Genomic DNA, 22,462 nt, shown 5'->3' with positions numbered 1-22,462 from the left:
CCAAGGGGGGCGGGGCCTGACAGCTAAGATGGCCGGTCGCACACTTGAAGAGCTCCTGTAACAACAGACAAAAGTATGAAACGACCGGCCGATCTGACAGCTTTAGCGGTAAACGGCGACCGAGATCAGACACAGAACGACTCCCTGAACTCAACGATACAAGTCCGGCATCGGTACGCCACGGACACGCTTCAGCTGACCATGGGGCCTACAACAGAGCAGAACCTGAGGCCCGGGGGAGACGGACGATCCCCTGGCAAGGGATGCGCTTCTTGGCAGAAACCCATTACAGCCCTGCTGCCCCCCCCTCTGGACCGGCGGGGGACATCCCGGTCCTCGCAGGGGACGATTACCCCCATACTCGCACCAGAACAAGTGACACAACCGTCAACCAAACAAAGCTCACAAGGCCCAGGCAAGATGGCGCGGCCGCGGCTTAAGACAAAGCACCAACGCATCGCACCACCCAAGCACACGATGGATTTTGTAGACAGGCTACGCACCTACCTCTGGGCAAAGCTCAATGCCCGGAGACAACCTTACAGGCTGACGATGAGAGAGGTGGCGGCGTGGACCGCCCGAGCACCCGGCGCACTCTGCAATGGAATCCCCCTAGCAACTCAAAACTGAATCGGAGCCGAAGCTCAAAAGGGCGGGAAGCGGTGCCGGGTCCTCTGAATGCTGAACCTCACGAACCCACGCTACAGTACAAGACCCGGCCTACCCCTCACCCTGCGGTCCCAGCAACCAGCATCCAGCAGAGCATAAACAAACACGCAGATACCCACACAGCCCACTGCGACGCAGATCGAGACGCAACACAGCCGGATTCTGGGGAACGAAACCGGCGGAGAGCTCCCCCACAGCACACTGGGGAGGGACCCCAGAGAGCTGCAGATCAACCAGGTCGAGCCGAGCAGAGGACAGACACCGGAATCGGCTGACCGCTGAACGGGGTCACCAAGCCGCATCTACCTGAGCACTACGAGACACTGAGCTTTGCGGCAGCTAGCTCCACGTTAAGGGACTCTCGTAAAGCAATCTGATGAAGCATCTACGCTAATACTTATACTTATTTGTTAATATAAACTGTAGATTAGCATGATTTTAGCTCAGCTGGTTACATTTTAGATAGCCTCACCTAGCTAACCTTTTAAACATACTACACACTCTACACCTAGCCTATGCACTCTAGAGAGTTACACTGATGAGGAAGCCACTGGTCAGTGTGCACCCATAAGTGGTGATAAACCAGCAAAACCCCAGGCTTATACACCATAGCCAGGCAAAAATCACTTCTATTATTGCGAAGACAGGTCGTATCATTGCTTAGCTAATCCATACGTTTTACAGCTAACTGGCAATAGTTTCAATGGCAAGCTCAAAAAGGGAACGTGCATACTTTTGTTTTACTACTAGCTTGAGTTTAACCATTACTACATGCATGTTATAATGACGCTACTCTCAGACAACCTGCTACTGAAATCTAGAAAAACACCTACGTTTCATATTGTGTCATAAGCTTATATTCACTTAACTCTTTTTTTTTTACTAAGTGTCATGCCATGATTGTTCCTCCTGATTACTTAATCTAAAACTGTGCAACGCTACCAATACCACAATGATGTATTTCTATGTATACCCAGGGCCAGATTAAGAGCCCAGTGGGCCTGGTGCTGACAATTATGACGGGCCTAATTACAAAATCATATCGACCAAAAACAGTAAAACAGTCATACCTCCCAAGCATCATGTATCTGATGGAGATGGTGGTGGAGAGAAAGAAAAAAGCAGCTATAAGAAAACACATACCCTATGCTAATCTCTCACTAATTTATGTTTTCATCTTTCAAGTAAATCCAAAACCCCTAACAGCAGTGTCCAGTCAAGCAGGAAGCCAATGGGCGTGCCACTGACACAAATCACGTAACCTGCCAAAAGGGGCGAACATGCCCAAAAAGAGGACATGTCTGCCCAAAGAATTTGAAGGCCAGCCTGGCATGAATGCATGTCAGGCTGCCTGCCAATCCTGCAGCTGGCCAACTAAGGGCATACAATGCAGACAGCACCCTGAGCTTGGCATAAATGCATCTAATGATGCGCTTGCTCAACGCTTTCTAAGGACTGTCCTCTAGCACTCGCTGGTCCACTTGTCTCCTTACCTTCTTACTAGCAGGCAGAAGTTCCTGGTATTTAGTCTGGGACAGAGAAAAGCTGTATGTAGTGAGTGTAGAAGAAAGTGAACATGCCATAGTGTTAGAGAGACCAAAGTCAGCATTACCTTAAAGGATCCACAAACATGAATTCATGACCTTATAGTGTTAACACCACCATCTAGCCCCACTGGGCCCCTCATGCCTCCATAAATATAGCAAAATCTTACTATATTCAAGCCTGAAGCTGTAACTCTGCATGCTGTTAGACTCAGAAAAAAAGCAGTCTGCTCACATCATTAGAAGTGGTGGCCTGATCCAATCACAGTGCTTCCCCATAGGATTGGCTGAGACTGACAAAGAGGCAGGTCAGAGCCAGCATGATTCAAACACAGCCCTGGCCAATCAGCATCTCCTTAGAGAGTTGAATTGAATTAATGAATCTCTATGAGGAAAGTTCAGTGTCTGCATGCAGAGGGAGGAGACACTGAATGTTTGGATGCATTTTAGGCAGCCATGACCCAGGAAGGATCTCTAACAGCCATCCGAGGAGTGGCCAGTGAAGTTATCATTTGGCTGTAATGTAAACACTGCATTTTCTCTGAAAAGACAGTGTTTACAGCAAAAAGCCTGAAGGTAATGATTCTACTCACCAGAACAAATTCAATAAGCTGCAGTTGTTCTGGTGACTATAGTGTCCCTTTAACTATATTCATTGTCAGCCAGTCTACACAAGTTTTGTTCCCATACATCCCTCTTAAGTTTCCATACTTAAGTAAGAGTATGTGAAAAGTAGTTAGGGTTGCCACCTTTCTTGGAAAAAACATACTGGCCTTACTAATTTGCTTAATAAAATATGTATGGGTGACATCACATGATGTAAATCACAAAGAGTGACATAAGAGAAAATGCTGTAAAATCACCAAAACACTACTTAGTTTGATTCTGCTGTATAGATGGATTCCTCCCAGTGCCCCCCCATGTCTCCCATTGCCCTCATGACTCAGTGCCCCCATGTGTCGATTACTCCAGGTCTCAGTGTTCCTATGTATCAGTGTCTCAGTGCCCCATGTCTCCCAGTGTCTCCCAGTGTCCCCTAGTGTCATGTCCCCAGGTCTCCCAGTGATCCTATGTATCACAGTGTCTCAATGCCCCATGTCTCCCTGTGTCCCCATGTATCCCAGGTTCCCTATGTCACTAGGACACTAGGAAGATGGGGAGACCTGGGGACACGGGGAGACCTAGGGACACGGAGACACCAGTGACACTGGGAGACTAGGAGACTCTGGCTGGGACACATGGGGACACTGGGAAAATAGGGGACACTTGAAGACATGGGGACACAGACACTAGAGACACTGGCTGGGGGACATGGGGACATTGAGACATGGGGCACTGGGAGACATGGGGACACTGAGACACCAGGGCCACAGACACTAGGGACACTAGCTTGGAGACATGGGGACATTGTGACACTTGAGGCACTGAGAGACATGGAGGCACTAGGAGACATGGGGACAGTGAGACACTGGCAGACTGGGGGCACTGAGACACCAGGGACACTAGCTTGGAGACATTGAGACACTTGAGGCACTGGGAGACATGGAGGCACAAGGAGACATTGGGACAGTGAGACACTGGCAGACTGGGGTCACTGGGAAACTGGGGTCACTGGGAGACTAGGGGTCAATGGGAGACTAGGGGTCAATGGGAGACTAGGGGTCAATGGGAGACTAGGGGTCACTGTGAGACTAGGGACACTGTGTCCCCATGTGTCTGTGTCATAATGTCTCCCAATGTCCCTTAGTGTCTCAGTGTATGTCTCCTTGCAGCCTTTCCCCCATCCCTTACTTCCCTGAGCTGTAGGCTGTCTCTGCAGGGTGGGAGTTGCTGTCTGGACTCTCTAATCACTGATCTGCAGGGGTGCAGCTACAGAGAGAGGCAGGGAGGGAGATGCTGGAACTTCCTATCCCTGCCTGCCTCCACATACAGCGACCCCTACTGGCCAGTGCTGGTATTGCAGAGTAATCTCTTGTTTATGCTGAGAAAAATACCAGCATTTGTATTGCCAGTATCACGGCAATATTGGCACCAGCCAGGCAGCCTCAAATACTGGCTGTGCCAATAAAATAAAAGAAAGGTGGAATCCCTAAGAGACTGGGGGCACTGAGACACCAGGGACACTAGCTTGGAGACATTGAGACACTTGAGGCACTGGGAGACATGGAGGCACAAGGAGACATTGGGACAGTGAGACACTGGCAGACTGGGGTCACTGGGAAACTGGGGTCACTGGGAGACTAGGGGTCACTGGGAGACTAGGGGTCAATGGGAGACTAGGGGTCAATGGGAGACTAGGGGTCACTGTGAGACTAGGGACACTGTGTCCCCATGTGTCTGTGTCATAATGTCTCCCAATGTCCCTTAGTGTCTCAGTGTATGTCTCCTTGCAGCCTTTCCCCCATCCCTTACTTCCCTGAGCTGTAGGCTGTCTCTGCAGGGTGGGAGTTGCTGTCTGGACTCTCTAATCACTGATCTGCAGGGGTGCAGCTACAGAGAGAGGCAGGGAGGGAGATGCTGGAACTTCCTATCCCTGCCTGCTTCCACATACAGCGACCCCTACTGGCCAGTGCTGGTATTGCAGAGTAATCTCTTGTTTATGCTGAGAAAAATACCAGCATTTGTATTGCCAGTATCACGGCAATATTGGCACCAGCCAGGCAGCCTCAAATACTGGCTGTGCCAATAAAATAAAAGAAAGGTGGAATCCCTAAGAGTAGTGTGTGTGTGTGTGTGTGTGTGTGTGTGAAAAAAAAAATGTAAAAATTTTTTTTTTTTTTTTTTTTTTTTTAAATCAATGGGCCTATTCCATGGGCCTGGGCCTGGAGCTGCAGCTCCATCAGCCCCTATGTTAATCCGGCCCTGTGTATACCGCTTAGTTTGCTCCAGCTGTTGTGGGCCAGCAAACATGCTTGTTAAACACATGCACAAATAAAATAAAGAATTAATAATAAAAAGGAAAGGAGCCAACAGACAATGTGGATGGGCTATTTTTATTTTTAATTAACTATAAAGACAGCTATACAGCTAGATTTTGTAGAATAAGTATGTATTACTGCTTTATGCACTGATGGTCTGCAGGATCAGGACAATAAGATACATATAACTTTTAAGCGTTATCGTTCTTTAAATATAGTAAGTATGAGAAAATACATTTTAAAAATGTGGTCCTTATTGGTAAATGTGAAGAATCTGAGTTTTTGGGAATGCTGCCTCCTAAAAAAAGAATATCATAGTGCCAAATACAGTAAGTACAGTTACAACAAAAATATCTATAGTGCAGTCTATAAAGTGAGTGACGTAGCTGTGGTGGTGAAAGAGTTTTAGTTTGTCTGCACTAGACCGGAAATAATGATAAAAATCCCTCTTAACACCACCCACACTTAACCATAATAATAATATTACTATATTAACACTGCTACCACCAAGACAATTTATAAATGGGGTGGCTTGGTCCGCCAGGTAACTTAATAATAAAAACCCACCAAATACAACTTAGCACAATACCTATGCAATTGCAAAACACTCATTAATTAGGCTCTTCAGGTAACGTGATTCTTTACCAGACAAAGGCAGAACTTAATAAAGGAATATTTATTATGAGCAAAAAAAATAGTCACAGTGCATACAAAAAATAGATGACAAACAAATTATTTACACCAACAACATATAAAAACAAATGTGATAAAATAACAGAGGTTCGTATCACTTACTCAGGTTTTCTAAGTAAAACTTCTGCCCAGGGGGTCTCTGGCAAAGAAGATGGTGACTCACTCAAAATTAGATTTTGACCCCAAGCAAGTACAATACACATTTCAGTATCATTAGATATATACCATGTGAATTGCCAAGCCTTGCCAAGAGGTGGAGATATGGCATACCTGCAGAGACAAAAAGTGACCACTCCTTTGTGTTCCAGACCAACATCAATCCAAATGGAAACATTTGGTTCTATCTCTTCTTATGTACTTGCCACAGAAATAATAATTGGATCTATGAATTTGTTACTATTTTGCCATTCCATGGATATGTCACACTTCTTACTGACCCAATACAGTGGACATCACAATCCCTTCCCATATGGTTAAGTTACACAAATCATGTTTAGGTTTGATTAGAAGATTTTGCTTGTCCCATTCTAAATATAAAAATTAGGCTTCATTTTTAATCTGTGGGTATTTGTCAGGAATGGGATGGGATCCAAGGAGCAGAACGTAGACAAAAGGTAACGTGTACCGGACCTTAGAACGTTTCGGCAGGATGTGACATCATTAGGGTCATGATGTCGATGCACCCTCACCGTGTTATAAAAGGGGGCAGGGCTATCGTGGCCGGCTGGAGAAAGAAGAGGGATGCTGGAGAGGACCTACCTCCTCTTGTAAGAGGTAAGAGGTGAGTACCACGGGGGCATCCCTGGTCACCAAAGAGGAAACCCTGACCGTACCCCCTCTTCTAGATCCACCCAGAGGGCGGAAGGATCCCGGACGAGACGGGTAACGGGAATGGAAAGAATGGAGAAGACAAGGAACATTGATATCAGAACGGTCAACCCAAGACCTGTCTTCAGGACCATTGCCCTTCCAATCAACCAAATATTGAAATTTACTATGAGAGAAACGAGAATCAAGAAGAGATCGGATCTCGTATTCCTCCCGACCCTCCACTTGCACAGATGAAGGGGCAACAATAGGACTGGTAAATCTATTACAGGTCAAAGGCTTCAATGAAGAGACATGAAACACCTTGGGAATACGAAAGGTCATGGGTAAATCAAGATGATGAGCAACAGGGTTAACATGGGCTACCATCTTGTAATGACCAATAAACCTAGGTGCTAGTTTCATAGAAGGTACCTTAAGGCGGATATGTTTCGTGCTTAACCAGACTTATCACCCAGTTGAAATGCAGGAGCACGCACATCAGCATGTTTTTTACCGAGGTTGGATTTGTTAGTGAGGAAATTTTGAACTTGCTCCCAGGTCTTCTTTAGGTTTTCAAAGTGTACATCAACCATCGGCATTCCCTGTGATAAAAACGCAGATGGGAGAACAACTGGATGAAAACCATAATTTAAGAAGAATGGGTTGTATTGAGTAGCATCGGAAACTAAGCTGTTGTGTTCAAAATCAGCCCAAGGAAGCAAGCCAACCCAGATACAAAACATCATAGGTATTGTTTGATCTTCTGATTAGTACATTCTGCTGCCCTGTTAGATTGGGGATGATAGGATGAAATAAAAAAAGAGTTATACCCAATTCTTTACAGAAAGTCTTCCAAAATTAAGGGATAAACTGCAAACCCCTGTCCGATATAATTTCTCCAGGTATTCCATGGATCTGGAATATTTCCCTGGCAAAGATCTTCACCAATTCTGGTGAAGTGGGTATCTTCACCAGAGGTACGAAATGCGCCATTTTGGTGAACCTGTCAATAACAGTCAAGATAACTTTTTTCTTTTCGGAAGTAGGTAAGTCAACAATGAAGTCCATGGCTATACTTGCCCAGGGTTGGTTAGGAATATCTAAGGGTGGAAGCAGACCACATGGAAGAGCAGTAGACAGTTTGGTTCTCGCTCAAACAGTACAAGCCGTAACATAATCTTTACTATCCTTTCTCAATGAAGTCCACCAGAATTCTTTGGCAATTGGGGAATACGTCATGTGAATACCTGGATGGCCTGCGATTTTATTGTCATGAAAGAGGACGAGTATCTCATTCTGATATTTAGACCATCGGGCTTGCCTAGCAGAAGAACGTTTGGCCTCTCCAATATAGGAGAGGTTTTTATGATCTGTTAGGATAATCACTGGAAGTAAGTACCTTCTAAAATGTGTTGCCATTCTTTTAAGGCTAGAATAATAGCAAGGAGTTCTCTGTCTCCTATATCGTAATGTTTTTCTGCATCTGATAATTTTCTAGAATACAGCCCTCAAGGATGTAGTGGTAGGTCAGGACTTAGTCGTTGTGACAACACAACTCTTACACCAGTCTCTGACACATCTACCTCTAACAAAAAATGTAAACTAGGAATAAGATGTAGTAAAACAGGAGCAGACGCAAAAAAAGTTTTAAGTGACTCAAAATCATTTAATGCGTTAGAATCCTATTTCCTTGGATTCATACCTTTTTTTTGTCATGTTCATTATAGGAGTGACTATAGACAAAAAACCCTTTATGAAGCATCTGTAATAGTAAGTGAATCCTATAAATCTTTGAATAGCCTTTAACCCATTAGGTAGAGGCCATTGGAGTATTGAATCCAATTTTTTGGGATCCATAGCAAATACTTTTCCGGAAATCACATATCTAAGAAAGCTGATTTGGTGTTGGTCAAATAGGCAGGGGGAAGTGACAGGGTGTGTGCGTGGAGAGGTGACAGGGTGTGTGAGGGGGCTGTGACAGGGTTTGTGGGGGGGGGGGCTGTGACGGTGTTTGGGGAGACAGGTTGGGGATGGCTGTGACAAGGTTTGGGTAGGAAGGCAGTGAGAGGGTAGGGGGGCTGTGAAATGGTAGGGGGGCTGTCAGAGGGTAGGGGGCTGTAAGTGGGTAGGGGGTCTATAAGTGAGTAGGGGATCTGTGTGGTGGGTAGGGGGGTTTTAAGGTGGGTGTGGGGTTTGTAAGGTGGGTAGGGGAGTCCCCCTACCCAGCTTACAAACCCCATGAGTGGGTAGGTGGTTGAAAGGTGATTATGGGGACTCTGAGGTGGGTAGGAGGACTGTAAAGTGGGTAGGTGGGTTGTGAGGTGGGTAGGGGGACTGTATGGTGGGTAGGGGGGATGCAAGTTGGGTAGGGGGCTGTGAGGTGGGTAGGGGGCTGTATGGTGGGTATGGGGGTTGTAAGGTGGGTAGTGGGACTGTGAGTGGGTAGGGGGGCTGTGATGTGAGAAGGGGGCTGTAAGGTGGGTAGGGGGGTTGTAAGGTGGGTAGGGGGACAGTGAGTGGGTAGGGTAGCTGTAAGGTGGGTAGGAGGGTAGTGAAGTGGATAGGGGGACTGTGAGTGGGTAGGGGGGCTCACAGACAGACACACTGACCAACACACACACACACACACACTCATTCACAGACACACATTGACATATATCCACACACAGACTCACTGACAGCCAGACACACACACAAACACACACATCACACATACACACACACACATTTCCCCCCAAACACTCACAGATTATTTTTTTAAATGTTTTACCTGGGGTCCAGTGGGGCTGCTGGTCGATCTGTGCAGGCAGGAAGGCAGTACTCTGCGGCGCGTGAGGGAGCTGAGCAGGGAGAGCTCACAGATCAGCGCTCCCTCGCCGCCCGCCTGCCCTGAGGCTAACAAGGCAAATGCGGGCAAACAAGTCCTGCAGGACTACAAATGGGAACGGCGTTCCTGCTTTGGAAAAAGTACAGGAATGCTGTTTCCATGCATTCCTGCAGAACTCAAGCCCTGTTTAGCACATATAACTTTGTTATTGTTGGTGTTTACATTACTATGGCTACTATCACTATGGAAACTGACATGTTGTGTGATTAATTAAGATGATATACATTTAATTATTGTTTGGGGAGGAATTTACATTACTTGGCAAAGACTCACAGTCAAAACGTTGCTGATTTGCCAATAAATGGATATCCTTTTTTCCACAAGGAGTGCTGGACATCTCTTTTTTGTTTATTTTTTGCTATTTAATTTTTTGAAACTTTAATTTGTTTCTTTTATTTATGTGTGTATTAGAGTTTAAAACTCACATTAAAGGAAATTGCAGCTTATTTTAGTGAATTGATTATAATCAAGTGCCATTTAGTTTGAAAGGAAAAGTATAAGCCACTGACAAATTAATCGGATGCAGTTTGTTAAATATTACCATAAACCGATCTCTTGCTACCAGAAGCAGTGAAGTATATTTGACAGAGAACTGTGGTTAACAATAAACAAACAGTAAAAAAAATAGGGGAGCTTTATCTATGAAAAACAGGTGCTATTTTGGGTGCAAAGTGCATAACTCTCCCCATAAAGTTGTAACTCAAGATGTAGCTCTGAATTTGTCCTACAACAAAAGCATATTGGTGATTCTTTATGTGATTATCAAGAATGACCCACAGAGTATGTAGATTAACTTCACAGATATTCTGATAAAAAAAAAAACAGGCACATTGGGGTGATTTTACAGTTTCATGAACAAAAACAAACATTTTACTGTATACAGAGCATGAAGAATATAAAAAAAGAGAGTTTTAGCAAAAGGAAAAAAAACAGTATGCACGAGGACATCCAGCATCACCAGAATCCCCATAGGAAATCATTGAATAATGTTTTCCTATGAGGAGGACTAATATGTGTGCGCGTGCTCGATGCGGCCATTGCCATACTTGTGCATTAGGTCTCCCTCGCCGGCTGACATCGGCTGGGGAGGAGCGTGGGCGGAGCCTGACCGAGCACCAGGGGACATCGGCGCTGGATTCATGTAAGTCACTGAAGGGGTTCAACATATTTGAATTTATGTATTTTAGGCAAAAGACAACATGCAAGTATATCTAATGAAGCCATCCACTTTAGGGTATACGCCCGAAACAGCTTCACAAAGAAAGGATAGATATAGCACTACAGAATGGCAATGAGAGTCAGGAAACCGGGTAAGCAATAAATCTTCAAAGAATTGCTATTTTGCTTGTGAAATTGAATATTAAATTTAAGCACTGTGGTATTACAATGTTGCATTGTATTTATACTTCTTTAAGATTTTTTTTTTACTTTGGACAGAATAATACACTGTATGTTGTAAGGACCATAAGCAAAAGAGATTATGTAATTTACATCTAATTGCATTCAAAGTTCCAATTGGCTACACGTGTATTTCAAAGAAATAGAATACGCAATAGATGCACTTTGATTCTTAAAAGAAAGGGTTTCATTTCATAAAGCATTATAAATCTAATTCATGAGCTTCCCCCCGTTACAAAAATCAGAACAGCATAGAAAAAAGAATTATAAAAACATGACGGTGTCAGATGATACATATTACATTGGTAACGCTAGTTAAATAACAATTCATCATAGGGAACTTTATATTTTTGAGAAGTTCCCTGCAAATAATCAGTTCTTTATACATAATAAATGTTAAGTCTTAGATCATAGATCTAGGTTTTATGTTCTTCTGATATCTAAGCTCATCTCTGAACATGAACAAATATTTCCTGGGAAGGACATAACATAAGAGCTGTTATAACATCGGCACTGGGAATCTTTATAAATACATTTTATAGATATAAATAGTAACATTTTCTAAATTAGGCTACTAATGGGACGTAATTCATTCCAACTTACAAAATCATATTTCTGGGAATCTGAATTGATACTCTGAAAGATAGCTTGTACCTTTCCGTGGAGTGTCAATTCAGGCAATCGTAAAAGTTTCACAGTATGTTGGAAAATAAATAGTTTTTAAACAAAACCTTTATTTGCCTGCTAGCTATACAGTGAGGGAAAAAGGTATTTGATCCCCTGCTGATTTTGAACGTTTGTCCACTGACAAAGAAATGATCAGTCTAGAATTTAAATGGTAGGTGGATTTTAACAGTAGGAGACAAAATAACAACAAAAAAATCCATAAAAATGCATGTCAAAAAGGTTATAAATTGATTTGTATGTCAATGAGTGAAATAAGTATTTGACCCCTTTGATTTAGTACTTGGTGGTAAAACCCTTGTTTGCAATCACAGAGGTCCGACGTTTCATGTAGTTGGCCAGCAGGTTTGCACACATCTCAGGAAGGATTTTGTCCCACTCCTCTTTGCAGATCCTCTCCAAGTCATTAAAGGGACACTCCAGGCACTCAGACCACTTCTGCCCACTGGAGTGGTCTGGGTGCCAACTCCCATCACCCTTAACCCTGCAAGTGTAATTATTGCAGTTTTTATAAACTGCAATAATTACCTTGCAGGGTCAAGTCCTCCTCTAGTGGCTGTCTGGGATCTTATAACACAAAAAGTGTTTTCAATTACGCTGAACGTCCTCACACTATGTATGAGGACCTCCAGTGTCACCAGAATCCCCATCAGAAAGCATTGAATATTGCTTTCCTATAGGGAGGACTAATATGTGTGTGCGCGCGCGGCCAATGCCACGCTTGCGCATTAGGTCTCCCCGCCGGCTGACGTCGGCAGGGGAGGAGCGTTGGCGAAGCCTGACCCAGCACCGAGGGACATCGATGCTGGATTCATGTAAGTCACTGAAGGGGTTTTTACCCCTTCAGCAACATGGGATGGGGGTGGGGAGGAGGGGGGCACTGCAGGATTCTGCAGTGCCAGGAAAACGGATTTGTTTTCCTGACACTTGAGAGTCCCTTTTAGGTTTCGAGGTTGATGTTTGGCAAATCAAACCTTCAGCTCCCTCCACAGATTTTCTATGGGATTAAGGTTTGGAGACGAGCTAGGCCACTCCAGGACCTTAATGTATTTCTTCTTGAGCCACTCCTTTGTTACCTTGGCTGTGTGTTTTGGGTCATTGTCATGCTGGAATACCCATTCACGACCCATTTTCAATGCCCTGGCTGAGGGAATGAGGTTCTCACTCAAGATTTGATGTTACATCGTCCCTTTGATGTGGTGCAGTTGTCCGGTCCCTTTAGCAGAAAAGCACCCCCAAAGCATAATGTTGCCACCTCTATGTTTGACGGTGGGATGGTGTTCTTCATGTCATAGGCAGCATTCCTCCTCCTTCAAACACGGCGAGTTGAATTGATGCAAAAGAGCTTGATTTTGGTCTCATCTGACCACAACACTTTCACCCAGTTCTCCTCTGAATCATTAAGATGTTCATTGGCAAACTTCAGACGGGCCTGTACATGTGCTTTCTTGAACAGGGGAACCTTGCGGGCGCTACAGGATTTCAGTCCTTTATGGTGTAGTATGTTACCAATTGTTTTCTTGGTGACTATGGTCCCAGCTGCCTTGAGATCATTAACAAGATCCTCCCATGTAGTTCTAGGCTGATTCCTCACGGTTCTCATGATCATTGAAACTCCACGAGGTGATATCTTGCATGGAGCAACAGACCGAGGGAGACCGACATTTATTTTGTGTTTCTTCCATTTGCGAATAATCACACTAACTGTTGTCAGCTTCTCACCAAGCTGCTTGGCGATGGTCTTGTAGCCCATTCCAGCCTTGTGTAGGTCTACAATCTTGTCCCTGACATCCTTGGACAGCTCTTTGGTCTTGGCCATGGTGGAATATGATTCATCCTTTTAGATTTGGTGATTTGTAAAACACATATACATGAATGCATAATGTACAGCCTAGTCTTTGACAATTTATAAATAGCATTAATAATATTGAATTAGCAATGTTACAATGTAATTTAAAGGGACACTGTAGGCACCCAGACCACTTCTGCCCATTGGAGTGGTCTGGGTGCCAACTCCCACTACCCATAACCCTGCAAGTGTAATTATTGCAGTTTTTTATAAACTGCAATAATTACCTTGCAGGGTTAAGTCCTCCCCTAGTGGCTGTCTAATAGACAGCCACTAGAGGGAACTTCCTGATCTATTGCACAGGTTTTCTGTGCTAGAGCGTTGCTGGACATCCTCACGCTGTGTGAGGACCTCCAGCGTCGCTCAATTCCCCATAGGAAAACATTGAAAATCATTTTCAATGCTTTCCCATGGGGTGCGCTAATGCACATGCGCGGCATTGCCACGCATGCGCATTAGGTCTCCTCGGCCGGTTGTCGGGATCAGTCTCGCCCACCGGCCGACGTAGGCAGAAGGTGGAGCGGCAGGGGAGGAGCAGGCAGCAATGTGGGACATGTCGCTGCCTCAGGTAAGTCAATGAAGGGGTTTTCACCCCTTCAGCAACTGGGGATTGGGGGGTGGGAGGGAGAGGAATCCTGCAGTGCCAGGAAAACGGATTGTTTTCCTGGCACTGGAGATTCCCTTTAAGTAATTAATGTATGCAGGGACGTGTCTCCCGCAAGGCAAACAATGCATCTGCCTTGGACGGCACTTTGCAGAGGGCGGCAAAAAAGCCGCCCCCCCAAATGCCCAGGCAGAACCCTTGCTTGTCTCGCATCCTGGGGGGCTCAAGAGCCAACCAGCTGGCCTCCTTTGAGCCCCCGTGTGGCGGACAGTGGGGGAGAGAATACTTACCTGAGCACTACCTGCTCAGCTCCCTCCACACCGCTTAATGAGGCTGGGAGCCAGAATATGACGTCAGACCGGTTCCCGGCATCACTAAGCGCCACCTACTCAGCCTGTGCACCCCCTGCCTGCCCGACCAGCAGCCACACTGGACTGCAGGTAAGCAATCAACTCCAGCTCTCCCATGGAGGCTGGGTGAATTTAAAATAAAATAAAAATGATAATTTGTGAGTGTTGGGAGAAATGTGTATGTGTCTGTAAGTGTGTGTGTGTGTGTGTGTGTGTGTGTGTGTGTCTGTAAGTGTGGGTGTCTAAGTGAATGTGTGTGTCTGTAAGTGTGTATGTGTGTGTGTGTGTGTGTGTCTGTAAGTGTGTGTGTGTCTATGTGAGTGAATGTGTGTAGGTCAGTGAGTGTGTATGTATCGGTCAGTGAGTGCGTGTGTCTGTCAGTGAGTACATGCGTCTGGCAGTGTGTGTGCATCTGTCAGTGTGTGTCCAAGTAATAGTGTGTGTGTATGTCATTGTTTGTCAGTCTATTTGAGAGTGTGTGTGTGTCTGTCAATGAGTGTATGCATCTGTCAATGAGTGTATGCGTCTGTCAGTGAGTGAGCGTCTGTCAAAGTGCAGCCTTGATAGGAAGGGGTGCGAAAAATTTAAATTGGGGGGGGGAGGTGCCCGAGCACCGTCCTGTCTAGGGCAGCCCAAATCCTAAATACACCACTGAATGTATGCTGTCAATTTATCAGAAGTCTGCTATTTTTTTCCTTTGAATAAATCTTTTAGTTGCTGACTATATTGTTTATTGTTCTACTAACCTAGTTTTCATGCCAGTCTTTATTAGGCTGCTTTTTTCTTTAAAGTCTACCAATTTGTTATATAATATTTACCCCTTTCTCTCTGACAATTATTAATTCATGAGCTAATTTTCAATGCAAAATTAAATTTACACCATTTATATTCACTTATATTTACCTCTACTACAGTGTCCGTTTTTACCCACTGGAAAAATAAATTTCCAGCCGAAAACTATATTTCATACGTGCATTATCATTTCAAGCTTTGGCTCCAACAATTTCCTGTCTGTAGAGAGTCTAGAACTGTAGGTTCTAAATCCTTTGAGCTACACTGTACGAGAGTTATTATTTATCTTTCTGTTTGGAGGACATAGAAAGTTAATGTATCAGTTTTAATCAGGTAACTTTTTATAAATTTTACATTATTTTTTTACCATTTACAAATTATTTTATCCACCCAATAGTTCTGTGAAGGGTGAATAGAAAATAATAATAAAAAAAAATTCTGCACATTTATATAATAGGAATTTTAAAGTTTGATAATAGCAATTTATATACAAAACAGCTGTTCTATTTTATCATCCTAGATTTCATCTAAATGTTATGTGTATTTCTCTTTATAACTATTTGATAGTAAATTGGCTAATTTTGGGCCTCGGACAGTGGGGTTGCTAGGTTCCAGAAACATCTTAGGCTAGGCTACTAGGCTACTTGGGGACAATCATCTTTTAAATAACAGTGAGTCATTTGCAAAGTCACATAGGTGCAACTGATTAAAAAGATGACTAATGCTACGAGTCAACTAAAGGGGTATTGATGCTTTTCTCAACTAACAAACAACCGTTTTTTCAAATAGTTACTGTTGTGTAACATGATGTGCTTTTAATTTCTGTAAAAAGGCCTGTGGTTACTCAAAGTTATTTTATCGTTTCTTGAATCATTTCATATGAAATCACACATCTCTGACTAATGCATATATCACATTTAACAATCTCAACATAGCACCATATATGGTGCAAAGTAAAAAAAAATTCCTTCAAATCACGTAGCATGGCATTCTTCCAGGTGCACAATGCTTGTTTTTATTCCCTTTATTAATTATTATTCATTTAATTAACTTATATTTTTGTAAAAAATGGCTGATTTGCATCTGTCTTTTAATATGGTTTTGTTATTGTCAAATAACATAGGAAAGTAGTCTATGATAATTGGCAGCTTATTATTAAAGTACATTGTTGTGTTTAAAAAAAAGAAGAGAAAATGAGAATGGCATGTTATATTGATTTTTTTTTTCAAATCTCATTTATTTGGTCAAATTTGTGAAGTTACTGTTTATTATAAAACTTTTTTTATTCTTAAACAGGAGCGACAAAACTCCTATTAACGTTAAAATGACTGCAGAAAATATATAACTACACAAAACTAAGAAGGACATTTTGAAGAATTTAGCAAACTTTAAACAAAAGTAAAAAAGTAGATTTTAGGAAAACAAATATATTTTGGAGTTGTTTTTCCAATTAGGCTATTTTGACTTACAAACATGGCAGCCACACCACCAATTTTTGAACCACAATATGATTATATATTGATGCTTGTTATCATAGCTGGGACATGTGCTCTCACCATTACCCCTCGGTTAATAGGGAACAAATGAATCTTCCTCTCCCTCTCCCTATATTCCGGCCCGCAAAGTCATTTGGTCTGGCCCTGCCAAGGCAACCACAGAAGGGACCTGAAATTCAATTGCTCTAATGACATATAATGTATTTTTTCCGTCAGACTGTAAGTAAGAGTCTGAGGGAATTAATGATGGAGGTGCCGGGGGCAAAACATTGCTCTGTGCCAATGAGATGGTCTCACTGACACTATCTTAATAAAATAGCAGCTTTTTAAAAAAAAAAATTATTTAAAGGGATACTATAGCGCCAGGAATACAAAGCTGTATTTCTGGCACTATCGCACCTCCTGCCAACTTTAGGAAACTTCAGGAAATATTTTATAAACTGGATCTCTCACATGCTTTTTTTGCAAATTCCAATTGGGATTTAACTGATTTTTTTTTCTGCTATGGTTTTCTTTTCGCTAGGCTTGCACACCATGAAATAATTCAGTTTAGCCAAACCATTTTTGCACAAATTTTGACCTAATGTTGGTTTGGCTGGGAATAATTTTTGTATCGTAATTAATTCGGAAACAGAATGAGACAAACCAAAAGGGTGCAAAAAAGGGTCAATCAGTGTAGAGCAAATAACAGAATATGATATTACGGTATGTACATACTTTGCAGTACCTGATAGAAGCATTTTCCTCAATTTGGTTCTCAAATCATGTGAGAAAAAGTCACCAAATAGGGAAGGAGGAGCATTAAAAAAAAATCTATATTTCTATATTATATAAATATATGTGAAAATAGAAACACATGGGCCATAAACATATAAATATAATTACTATGGGATGCTTCACACCGGAGAGAACGACTTGGAATAGATAGATCAAATCAAGTAAAATGCAGTGTGTTGATGTAAATGGTTTTTTTGCATGTCTCTAGTGGGCACCACCCAATCTGGATTTCTAATGTGCCTCTGGGGCAATTCACAAGACTACATAGAAATTGCTCCTCTCTTAAAAAGATTTTGAGGATGAGGTACATATTTTGTGCTTACTTTTCCTGGAAAAAGGGTATTCCGAGGTCTATTTTATTAGCCTACAAAAAGGTTAGGAGTATGGAGAGATCTTAAGAATCAAGTCCCTCAAACAAGAGGTAGTAAAGGATATACCATCTGACTTTGACCCAAGACATCTAGAAATTTTAAATCTACTTGGGGCAGGAGAAGTGAAACCAAGATTCCTAGTTATTATTGTAACATTAGTACTAAGGATGTACTACAAAATAAGGGTCCCATCTTTCCACTGTTTTTAATAATGCATATGATCATATCATCGCAATTTTATACAAGCACTGGTCCATTTTGAAATTGGATCTGTGGCTCAAATTCAGTATCCCGGATAAACCTAGAGGAAGAATAGAAATCTTAAAAACATTTTGGCCCCTTCTAAATAAAATTCTGTGGAGGTCTCTAATTGCACTTCAGGGAATTTCCGTTGCAGCAAAACAAGATGCCTCACGTGCAATTATGAGTGTCACAAAAGTATCCCACTTTGGGCCCACAGAGGGAGAGGATTTATTTTTGATTAATGACAGGATCAGTTGTGACTCATCTTTTGTGGTTTATCTTCTTATCTGCAGATGTGGCCTTAGGTATGCTGACTTTGAAACTGTATGGCAGTCCAGGATTGAAAATTAACCCTAGCATGGCATACCATTTGTAAAAGTAGACAACTCAAAATGGGGTATGTTTAGTCTTTTTTAGTAGCCACTTGGTCACAAAGAGTCAAATGAGTAAAACAGTACCCTACATGTACAGGTTTTATGGGGTTTTGGAAGGTTACATGGACAACTATAGGGCTTTCGCATTTCATTTTTCCAGATTGTTAGATGTCCTATGTTGCCTTTGAGTCCATATGGCAGCCATCATGGCATATCATTCACAAAAGTAGACAACTAAGGGTATTCAGAATGGGGTATGTCCAGTCTTTTTAGTAGCCACTTAGTCACAAACACTGGCCAAAGTTAGCATTCATATTTTTTTTTGCATTTTTCACACAAATAAACTGCACTTTCACTGATGATATAATTGTCAATATAGGTTTTACTGCTCTAACACTCATATTTATGTCCAGAGATTCCTCTTGGGTAAAACAGTACCCCTCATGTACAGATTTTATGGGTTTTTGGAAACTTACAGGGACAAATATAGGGCTTTCCCATTTCAGTTTGCCAGATGGGTTTGCTGAGCCTATGTTGCCTTTGAGACCATATGGCATCTGAGGAATGAATTTTACCCCTATCATGGCATACCTTTCACAAAAGTAGACAACCCATAGTATTTAGAATTGGGAAAGTCCAGTCTTTTGTAGTAGCCACTTAGTCAGAAACACTAGTTTTCATATTTTGTTTTTCATTATTCACACAAAAGCTGCACTTTCACTGATATAATCATCATTACAAGTTTTAGTGTTTTAAAATACTCATATTTATGTTCAGCGAAGTCTCAAGAGTACAACAGTAACCCATATGCACACGTTTTATGGAGTTTTGGAAAGTTACAGGGTCAAAAATAGAGCTTGCAAATTAAATTCTATGGACTTTCTGCCTGGGTTGTCAGGCAGGTCCCTTGAATTATAATTAATAGAATAATTAATTATGTAACTATAGTAGATAAATATACACGTTAAATGATATAATATATCAAGATACGCTTATGACATAAATGTTTTTTTAAAATTTTATGTATATTTGTAATATGTGTATAATATATTATAATTAATTAAAACATCTGATTAACATATTATCCATATATAATTTAATAAGGAAGTAGAAAAAGGTGGCGCCACAGAGATAATATGTACAATTAAATATAAGCAAGTAGTAATATAGAAATAAACAATGATATTTAATACAGAGAGGAAACAATAAAAAAAAGGTATATATATACTTATGGGATACGTGTTGTAAGTAGATATCTCGTCAGATGGGGACCATATGTAACATAAAAAAACAATAGTGCTCACTGTGATAAAACCAGGAGAGTGTATAAAAATACCAAATGGTTACTCACATTTAATTGGGCAGATGCACTGCTCAATGATAGGGCGTAAGTGGTATAATCCCCACCAAGGATGCTTTGGAGTAGTATGTTTCTGGAACAAGTAAAACTCAGATGCCAGGTAGTAAAATAATAAATATGGTAAAAAAGATAAAATGGCTTACTCACAACAAAGAAAGTGGCCAAAATACCTTTATTAAAAGTGTTTACAGTTAACAGTTAGTTAAAATTTCCACAAAGCGTTTCTCCCCTTCGGGCTTTCTCAAGTGGATAAAAACACTGTACACTTTCCATATATAATTTAATGCTAAGTGTATTTTGTTATTAATATATGTTTATATATTAATACCAAAATACAGTAAGAATTACATTATATATGTATTATATATGTATAATATGCTAATCAGGTGTTTTAATTAACTTATAATATATTATACATATATAACATATGTATAATATATTATTATAATTTGTGACCTTTATTTTACTATGCAAGCACTAGGGGGACTGCCTGAACACTCAGGGCTCAAGTCCTTCAGGAACGCGTGGGAACAGTGTTCCTGCACTTTTTCCACAGCAGTAACGCCATTCCCGTTAGTACTCCTGCAGCCTGCAGGGCTGGCCTTTGGGGTGCGCAAGCTGTGCAGAGGCACAGGGTGCCGGGCGGCCAACACAGCTCGCAGTCAGTTACTGACAGGAGGGCTGCACTATTTTATAGCATGAAGGAGGAGCGAGGGGAACGCCGCGTACTGAGGCAACGTGCTCTGCTTCCGCCTTAATTGTGTTTCTCATAGTCGCGGAAGGATCCGCTCTGACTATAACTGAGAGACTCTTCTCTAAACATGCTGGCAGCGGTGGAGTCAGACAGGAGGCCACTGTCTGTCAGCTGGGTCCAGAAAGCAGCAGGCGCTTGGGTGCTGGATCCTTGTTTAAATGTGAGTAGAGTCTGCATCTTGTATTTTTTTTTTTTTTAAATCTTTATTTTTCTTTGTGCAGGGGTAACAAAGTATAGACATTGCCACAACAGCATTAACAAGAGATATAACAGCATTATTTGTACAATCATGGCGTTGAAGTATCGGCACATTTTTTAAGTTATTATACAATCAGGCTGGGGTCATGCGTCTAGAGTGACTAAATTCAACTAAGTTGGAGTAACAATCTTTGCGTGGCTTTCTAGACATATATATTGGTCGCAGTTTAATGGGGCAGATATAACTGGCATGCCCAAGAGTTAGGTATGCTCCGAGATTATATGCAGGTAGGTATGTATAGACATTTCGATTGCTCGCTAGTCGTATATGCTCTAGGCGTGAGCTATTTGTTACGTGAGGTTGTTGTGTGCGATATGGGGTGCTAACAAGTCATGTAGAAAACTGGTATGTTATGTACAACTAATGACAGCCTCTTAGGAGCTTTCTAAAACATATGTAGTAGGACTGACTCTACGTCAGCAACAAACATAAGAGGCAAACCGCTGAACACAGGCTAGATCCACATGACTGTGCTATGTTCAAGTGCTTTTGCGTCTTAGTTTGCACAGTTTTAATGTTTAACACGCATGTCTAAACAGTTAATTTGTCCGAGTAGGATTAGATGAAATAAAAATAAAATATAGAATAAAAGCATGAACACGTCTTAAAACAAAACGGCAATTGGTTGCAGACTAAAGCATATTAACATTATGCTATGAAACCACTAGGTACGAGTGTGGTCAGACATATCACATTAAACATCTGTTATTGCTAGCATGGGAGTGTAGTTTGCATAGGGTATACATGAGGTCCCTGAGTCCGGGTGTTTCGTTACCATGCAGGCTTGGAACAGTCCAGGCTAAGAGGGCCCGAGTGCGGCGATGTAATGAGTGCTTCATCCGATACCCAGTGTAGGTAAGGCCCTGATTCCGTTCCCCTCTGTTTCCCTGTTGTTGCCCCATGGCTTGCTTGCGGTGCTTTGGGAGCCGGCTCTGGCAGTGCCCCGTGGGATTTGTCGCCGTGCTCTTGCTAGTGTAGCATCGTTTTTGGTGCAATGTCGGACCTTGCTGCCTTGGGAGTCGGATCGTTGAGCGGGTGAGGCTCTGGCTTGCTTTATTTGCGTCGTGTCTCTCCGGCATTTGTGAGGGTGGATGTCTGTGTCCGGTGAGCTTGTTGTCGTTTCCCGCCGTTTTGCGCTCTGAGTATGGCTCTGTCTGGAGGCCGCTCTGGGAGCTCGAGGTGGGCCTCTACTCAGGCGGCGTCGGGTAGCCGGGCAGATCCACGCCGCCACACTTTGCATCACCAGCTTGAAGTGTCGGCCTCTGGCGTGGAGCGATGTCCAGAGTCTGTTTCGAAGCTGGTCGAAGAATGCTTGGGTGTGCCTGGGTGGTTTGGCGAGGGTGCTTCGTGACGCCATCCCGCGTGGGCCCCTGGGGGTTTGTACTTTTGTGGGTCTAGTCGATTATTCGAGCTGCTGTGTGGGGGTAGTCGTCCCCAGCGAAGACCGGGATAACCCCCGCCGGTCCAGAGGGGGGGGGTAGCAGGGCAGCATTCAAGCGAGTCTGGTGGGCAGATCCCGTGCCGGGAGATCGGCCGCTTCCCCCAGGCCTCAGGCTCTGCTCCAGTGTAGGCCGCATGGACGGTGAAAGTGCTCCGTCTATTTGTCGGTGCGGGACAGATATCAATCTGT

The 22,462-nt window shown here is 42.7% G+C and overlaps 1 protein-coding gene across 2 annotated transcripts in view; it reads right to left on the bottom strand.

The window, feature by feature from the left end:
* The window catches only part of LOC134602337 (solute carrier family 23 member 2-like), a 267,129-nt gene that overhangs the window by 137,059 nt on the left and 107,608 nt on the right, over positions 1 to 22,462 (bottom strand). The gene's annotated exons all lie outside the window — the stretch shown is intronic.

This window comes from Pelobates fuscus, chromosome 3 (genome assembly GCF_036172605.1).
Source record: "Pelobates fuscus isolate aPelFus1 chromosome 3, aPelFus1.pri, whole genome shotgun sequence".
NCBI lineage: Eukaryota > Metazoa > Chordata > Amphibia > Anura > Pelobatidae > Pelobates > Pelobates fuscus.
This window is presented reverse-complemented; position numbering and strand designations above follow the sequence as displayed.